Source organism: Aphelocoma coerulescens, chromosome 8, assembly GCF_041296385.1.
Source record: "Aphelocoma coerulescens isolate FSJ_1873_10779 chromosome 8, UR_Acoe_1.0, whole genome shotgun sequence".
Lineage (NCBI taxonomy): Eukaryota > Metazoa > Chordata > Aves > Passeriformes > Corvidae > Aphelocoma > Aphelocoma coerulescens.
Genome location: NC_091022.1, coordinates 17,722,731 through 17,730,601, shown reverse-complemented (window position 1 = coordinate 17,730,601; position 7,871 = coordinate 17,722,731). Strand labels below are relative to the sequence as shown.

The 7,871-nt window shown below is 35.8% G+C and overlaps 1 long non-coding RNA gene across 1 annotated transcript in view; it reads right to left on the bottom strand.

Annotated features, from left to right (window-relative positions):
* Window positions 1–987: 987 nt before the first annotated feature.
* LOC138114022 (uncharacterized) overlaps window positions 988–7,871 on the bottom strand; it is a 156,849-nt gene continuing 149,965 nt past the window's right edge. Inside the window, exon 3 of the long non-coding RNA XR_011152451.1 lies at window positions 988–1,031. This is a non-coding gene — a long non-coding RNA (uncharacterized lncRNA). The remainder of the gene's footprint in view (window positions 1,032–7,871) is intronic.

The window sequence follows — 7,871 nt, the reverse complement described above, 5'->3', positions numbered from 1 at the left end:
ATTGTTGTTATAAATAAGGGTAATGAAAGTCCAGTTGACAGTCATTTGATTTTCTCTAATTTCATAACTTTCTAAAATTTTCTGATTTGCTCTTTAACTTTGCTTCCTGATGAAGGAACTGCTTCCTAAAGAAGGAACTGCAATTATGTAGTTAGACTGAGACTCATGGCATGGGAAGGGATGGTTACACTTTTTTGGATCAACCATTCTTACAGCAGGAGCAAGCGCAGCTGCTTTCAGACTTGTTAATACACTCTGTAGAGAATGAAAGCCTTGAGAAGGATGGTACTTGTGTGCATTTCCTCCCCTCCACATAGCAAATGGAGCTGGCAGTCCACCAAAGCTCCAAACACAGACTCCTGCACTGTGTAGAAGAAAGTGTGGCACTTGATTAAGGGGAAAATAATGCTTTGGGGGTACCACATAGGATCATCTTCAACACAGAGGAAGAACCATAAAGGATGAAGGACAGAAAGGTGGGAAATGTGTGTTTGACTAGGTGAAGAAATGATCCCTGGATTACACTGTAATTCCTTTTTCTTTCCATTTGTTATAGGCCAGGTCTACAGCATTGTCTCTCCATCTAGGTAGAAGTAAGATACACCAAGACTCTCAACAGATTCTTTAGTCTCTATCTGGGAAATGCATTTATTATGAAGTGTTAGGTGGTTCATAGCACCTGTGATAGTCCTCCAAGCTAAGGTGAATTTTTTATGTTTTTACAGAGTGGCAAAGCAGGAAATAACTTAAAAAACACCTTAGTCAGTAGAAATAAAAAAGTTCCATGTAGGTCATCTGAAAAGCCTAAAAAGCAATCAAAAATCAAACTGTTTACCAGGCACACAAGAATAGGAACAAGCTTCAGTGCAAAGTATAATAAACAAATTCCTCTAGTAATGTGAACTACACAGATGCTTTCTTCATCAACTCCTCCCATATTTTGAAAGCCACACAGTATCAATGAAGTCAACAGAACTTACCCAACTTCAATGGTTCAGCAATGAGCTCTGTGTGTTCGTCCACCCACCTCCCTGGAAAAAAGAAGCATTACATGTCACGAATGAGTCCAGTAATTATCTTCTAACACAGGAGCAATGCCAGCAACATTCCAGTAATGGCAGCATTAATGCTAAAAGTTTACATTTTCAAAAGTGAAAACATTTACAGACACAATCTGGATATTTTAACTGTCACAGGCCTCAGCAATCTGATACAGCTTAGCCTTTTGACCAAGGCATTAAGCCACTGGTATCTATCTGCCACAGAGAAGAACAGATCTTCTCAGTACTTTCCTAATAAACTCAATAATTAATCCACCAAAATTTGAAGAAGAAAAATGAGGGCCATGTCACTATTAAGAAATAAGAAACAAAGAAAAAATTTACTTGTTTTGCTAAAAATAGATAATGAAAATATTTTCTACTCTAGGGTAAGACCTGAAAACAACATAAAGCTGTGAAGTTCTACAGTAATTCAAATTCACTGAAGTCATTTTAAATCCCAAAATACAGAGAATAACTTTAATTCCTTTGCTTGGTCAATCATTTCACTTACCTATCAAAACAAAACAAAACAAAAGGGTAGCAAGTTCACATTCACATAAAAAGGACAAAGTATCTACTTTGTGTAATCAAATGCAGGTTTGTACCAGAACTATAAATACTACAGATTGGAAAAATACTTGAATAATGAAGTATTTCATGCAATTCCAAGGAAAATTAGATGAACGACTGAAAAGGATAGAAGTGTACACAATTCATTATATAGAATATGGTAACTCTTGGCTAAAAGAAGTGTGGAGTTCCTCACTTTAATGAGCACAGTCTTTGCTCATGAATTAAAAATAAACAAATAAAAAAGATATGAGTATGATCTCACTTATTGGCAGTCGATCAAACTGCAATTTGTCCCAAGAGCTGGGAAGCCACTGCCTTATAACACATCAAGAACTCCTGCTTATTGAACTGATCTGTGTAAAGTCTGACTCCTTTTCTGTCTACAGCAATTGTTTTTCCTATCAAAACATTTCGGTTTATGGAAATGACAGCTTAATGGTTAATTGGAAACATAGCATGATGTTTGAAGTTAAAGCATGCTCACTTCACTTCGGAGTCTCACTGTACCTCACTGAATAAAAGTACGTTTCCCTACGCTGAGGGTTGTACAGCCAGTCCAATCTCAGTGCAGTGCTGCTGATGTTAACAGCAAACTTGAATAGCTACACACAACAGTTTAAATCTCTAACCTACATATACTACCATAACTTTAAACCCAGCACTTTTCATTAATCATACAATGGCATGCTTCTTCATTTACAACCAGCTGATTAAAATACAGATATATTGTCCTGAACATCACAGAAATCATTGTGCTCAGCCACTGTTTCCAAATACTGTTTTCTAAGTCTTGTTTCACTACTCAGCCACATATTTCAGATTAAAAAAATTATTAAAGATTCCAGCATAGAAATGGACAAAAAAGGCTCCTAAATAATAGATTGAAGGACACAAATTTTCTGCCACAACAAGCATAAACCTTCAGGTAGAGAAGGCCCACATCAGTGTCCTCCACCCTACTACTGCAGAATTTCAAACATAATCAAAAGAAACTAATTTGAATTTTTGATAAGGAAAACCTGAAAATAGCTTGATAAGCTCTATATAGGCATCTGTAGCTTTAAATTTTTATTTACGTGAGTCCAAACATCTAAAAACACTTGAAAAGCAGGCAAGCCTATGCTGAAAACAAAGTTATTTCTTAGAGAATGGGTCAACAATCTAGAGATCTTAAGTCATTTATTGCCCAAGTGTGTGTGAATCTCGCATGAGCTCCTACTGAAAAGGAACGGTTAAGAGCCAAAGTACAGTTTCATCTCTGACCTACATCTCTAAACAGATCATTTACTCGGGGGTTGTAGCTCAATTCAAGTACATAATTTTGGAATACTTTTCAGAAGGGATACACTGGATGTATCACTAAGCTTCTAATCCTACAAATAGTCAAAAATTGGTCGTCACAGCAGCTTTGGAAGGTGGTTGAGGCAGGCAGAGTCTTCCAGTTTGTAGAGGAATGAGTTTCTTTGCCCATGTTTCTGAATGTATATGAAGGATATTGTTGATTTTTACGATCAGCTTGTGAGAGGCTGAAGAGTGAAAGATTTCAGAGTACACAGACCACCGAGTTACAGGCAAAGAATGAAAGCACAGAGGTTGAGATGAAAGTTTTTCGATTACCTTGAAATAGTCTGTTGTTTATTCTCTTTATAGAACGTATTTCTCCTACAGTGTTCTTTTCATTAACAGAATATCTTTACAAGTTTTTTCTTGGGATTTTTTTAAAATTTGGGATCCCTGATATTCAGTTTTATTTGCTGGATACCATTTTTTACTGAATATCTTACTGCACAAATACTGAATACATACTTTGCTAGCTATGAAATTACAGCTGCCTATTCCACGGGTTCATTTTTAAAGCATTGTTTTCCTACAAGACAAGTTGGCCAACAATTAACAAATTAATGGACTAGCCAATGTACTTCTTACATTGAGTCCTTAAAATCCAATGGTGTACTTTACAATCTCCATAAAGATTTCACAAACTTTTGAGAATATACCTCGTGACTATTGCTGCACTTACCCATACAGACAGCTGCGAAAAAATCAACACAGGCTGTCATATAGGACAATTTGCAGATACAATTTCCAGCTAGACTGAAGCAGATTTGATTATAAAAGATGGGGCTGAAGATATCTTGGTTTTTTTTAAGTTTTCTTCTCCGATAAGGTACTTGAATGGCCATAAAATGTTTTCAATAAAGAAAAATCCACATATGAAAAGGTAACATTCTGGAAATGGATTTAGAATATTTTGTGACGGAGTATCTAAAAAGCTGTCTCACTACCAAAAGCTGCTTACAGTCTTTTTTATATACCAAGTACCACTGCTATTCAGTCACACCCTTTATCCTTTGGGCCTGATACATCATCCCCTAAAACCTGTTTGCAGCCTTAGTGGCCTCTGCATCAGAGTCCCTTGACTTCTTACCCTGCACTGTCAGACCCTTACAAAACCAAGTGGCAAAGTCAGCAGATGACATCAATGCCTTGTCTGGTAAATGTCTCTATTTTAAAAAAGAACCAAATCCAACAGCATTTCATACCATGGAAATAATAATAATAATAATAATAATAATAATAATAATAATAATAATAATAATAATAATAATAATAATAATTTTGTTGTGCTGTTATCTACATAAGCAATGGTGACCCACAAAAATAGAAATTTAGGATTTATCTTTCATCCATATTCCACTTTTAACAATTAGAAATATCATTTGTTCATTTATGAATTGAAAAGCAGAATACAGTGTCTGTCCATTATCCACCCCGATAAACTCATTCTGCTGGAACAACTGACAACAAGTATCACAAACAATACATGAAAGATCCCGTGGAAGATCAGGTACTGCATGCCTAATTCTGGATGGGGATGCAGTCCTATGTAGCAAGAGCTATACAGTATAACAATTGTTTACAGAATGGATTACTATTTCTAGAGCACCATAAGGAGTCTTGCATACCATCAGACAGGATTAGTTATTATTCCTCTAATACTCATTGTCTACCAGTTCATATATACTGCTACATATTTATAATAAGCAACATGTTTATAATTATAATTTATGTACATATTTCCACAATTTTTCTTGGAGAATGGCATTTTGCTGTGAACTGAATGCAGAACCAGGAATCAAGAGCTTCTCTGTTCTAACCTCCACTCCAGTTACAGGTTCTTGAGTTTGCAGTCTTCAGCAAACCACTTCTTGCATTTGTAAAATGAACATATAAATACCTGCTTGCTTACCTAGAGAAGGATACTAGAAAACTATTTGGTCTTCACAGCCAAAAGCCAAGTCTGAAAAATTCACAGTGTATTTGGCAAGGAAGTACTGCACAGTGCACTGCAATCCCAATGCTGCTTTGGCACCCTATGGCATTTTCTCTGTATGCTTTCCAGGCTGAGTTTTAGTTTCTCTTTGACCTCCAAATCTGCAGACAGTTATGGCTGCTAAATTACAATCACAGAATTTGTCCCCCTGACTTCAGGAGGATTAATTTGATGCCTAAAGGTAAGGAATCAACCAAACGCTTGTAGAGTGAAGACTCCATTTGGTGAAGGGCCAAATTTCCCAATTGATAATGTATAAATAAAAACCATGCCTTATTTACTTCTATTACTAATGCTTTATATACTATATAATTGGAAGCAAATTAGCAATTTATTTTAAATTGTTTACATACAAATCTTATTTTCTTTAAGAGTAGAAATCAACGGCCATTTCTCTTCTAATTTGATGCTGTCATCACATATTACAAAGACTAAGCATAAGGGGCTTTTTATTTTAAATTATCTCATTATGTACTGAAGTGAAACATTTGATAAAACACTACCCAACAGAAATAAAAATAAATATATATAATATCAAATATAATCTCACATGTTTATTAATCTAGGGCAGTTTCATATTTGATGCACACGCAAGAATTTTAAATATACTTTTTAAAAAGTATTTTAAAGATTCTACTTGTATTCTTCATACAAATTACAAGAAAATGGTTCATGTAACTGACAGTGTTATTCAATAATATATATAGTTAACATTACTTTTGTTAAACAGTCATTATATTCTTCAAAACAACCTGATCCTTTCTATTCACAGGGAAGTAAAAAAGTCTCACAAATACCAGTTAAAGACTGATTCTCTCAAAGATGATTCAGTAAAAAATAATGACTGATAGCAGAGTGTTAAGACCTTAAATTTGTGCAACATGACAGAGGTCATCAGCAGGAGTCCAGAGATATCCAACTACACTGTTTTCACATCAAGGTTCAAAATAGCCTGGTTTTCTTAAGCTTCTTGGTGTTCTCTCAGCTTCACTCCCCAACTGAACATATGTGAATATCATTCTGCATCTATCGTAAATTAAAGCACAATTACTTGTGTGTTAAACTAGTAAGGGCACTTGCCACAGTCAGCAAAAGCAAAGTTACTACCACTGATGATGTGTCTTTCAGAGCTCTAATTCTTGCGAGTACCATGACACCCATGGAAGGGCACAGGATACATGAATAAAAGACGCTTTTTGTGAGGCACACAGTGAAAACAAACCTCATCAAGGCAGATTGATTTTTCACTGCATAGATTATCAGACCAAAATATCACCAAAAAAATGGCCTAGGTGGAACTTTCCAAGCTTGTGGGCAAAGAGAAAGTAAAAGGATAAACTACCTTCCCCGCCTTCCCGGATGTTTTTTAAATGCTGGTATCACCTATGTTTCATCCCTAACTAAAACTTCCTATGACTTGTGTCAATTCTTCTTACTTGTCTGTGACAACTACATCTATCATAATCTGGAAAAGAAAATCTAAAAAAATTATGCCCTTTGAGTCTAGGACACAAGTCCCTTTTCTTCAATTACTCTTGGAATTAAGTTCCCTAACCTTGACTGAGCAGTAGGTGTTGTGAATTTTTCTATCCTGTGATGACTGAAGTTTGTCCAGGAGACACAATTCTCTGTTAAATCCTAACCACTTCTTCAGAGAAGACATCAGTTTACATAGAAATTATTTGCAAGAATACAAATTACCTCATTTGCAGCCAAATTTGGAATAAAACAAAATGTAGCAACTGTGAAATAGTTGCTCCTCTCCAACCATACAATGGTTGGATATATTAATGTACATGGCTTTCTCTCCTTTGGGGGATTCATACCAGTCATGAGATTTTTGATCTTACACGCATTTTTTAAAACTCCCTAGAAATGGTGCTCATAATTTGAAAGACAATGCAAAGAATTTCATCTGTTAGTACACTCCACTCCTCAAAATGCAGCAGCACAAACACTAATGTCCAACATACTGCAAGCAGGAGGTAACACGGAATATTCTGCTTGACAGAAAAAGTTCAGAAAAGAAGTCAGGCTGCCTAAGGAACACTCTTCCATGCAGTTCTGGATCCAAGTAATTCCAACATTGTCTGTTTTCTAAGAAGACTAGATCCTTACTGGAAAAGCTGCTGCTAGCTGTGTGTTCATTAGACTTGGAAATGGAAAGTCACTCTTCCAGCCTGGAGCCAGAAGGTGGGCTATCTTGGAGGCAGGGTTGATAGCTTTTGAATACCAGATGAAGTCTATAGATACAAGACTGGTGTCAAATGACAAGAGCCTTAAGCAGATGGATGACAGTGTGTGTGCACTATAGGCTGTTGTTAATTTACTAGCTAGAGATAATGCTTCTATAAAATTAAAAATGAGTCACTGGAAAACAGCCCGAGAGGCCATAGCCTGCAGATTTCAGGCCTCCTGGTAGGCCTGCATTATGGGGGATATGTTTTTATAGAATTATGAAAATTAAAATTGCATGTTAGAAAGAAGGAAAATGTAATTGTTTCTCTTACTAGCTATTTAAGCTATTCATAGTTTGGATTTGTAATTCACAAGTACATATTCAGTAAAATGGAATAAACTAGTCATAGAAACTCACAGACAAGATATAGATGAGCAATGGCAAACATATATAATATTAATGAATTTTCAAGTGTCAAGATGTGGGGTTTATGTGTCTGTAACTAAGCTTTCATTATTTTAGCATGACCACATACAAACCCCCTCCTTTTCACTATTGCTCTTCATAGGACTTTTCATTGCTATTGGGTTGTGTTGGAAATAAGTTTTCCTCTGCTTTTATCTTGGAATGAAAATTTAATGCCATACTTCTTGCAAGACTGTCAATAGATATATGTATCACAACATAGTCAAGGCTGTCTCATTGTTTCCTTGCTTCAAACGCAAAACCAGACATCAGATTC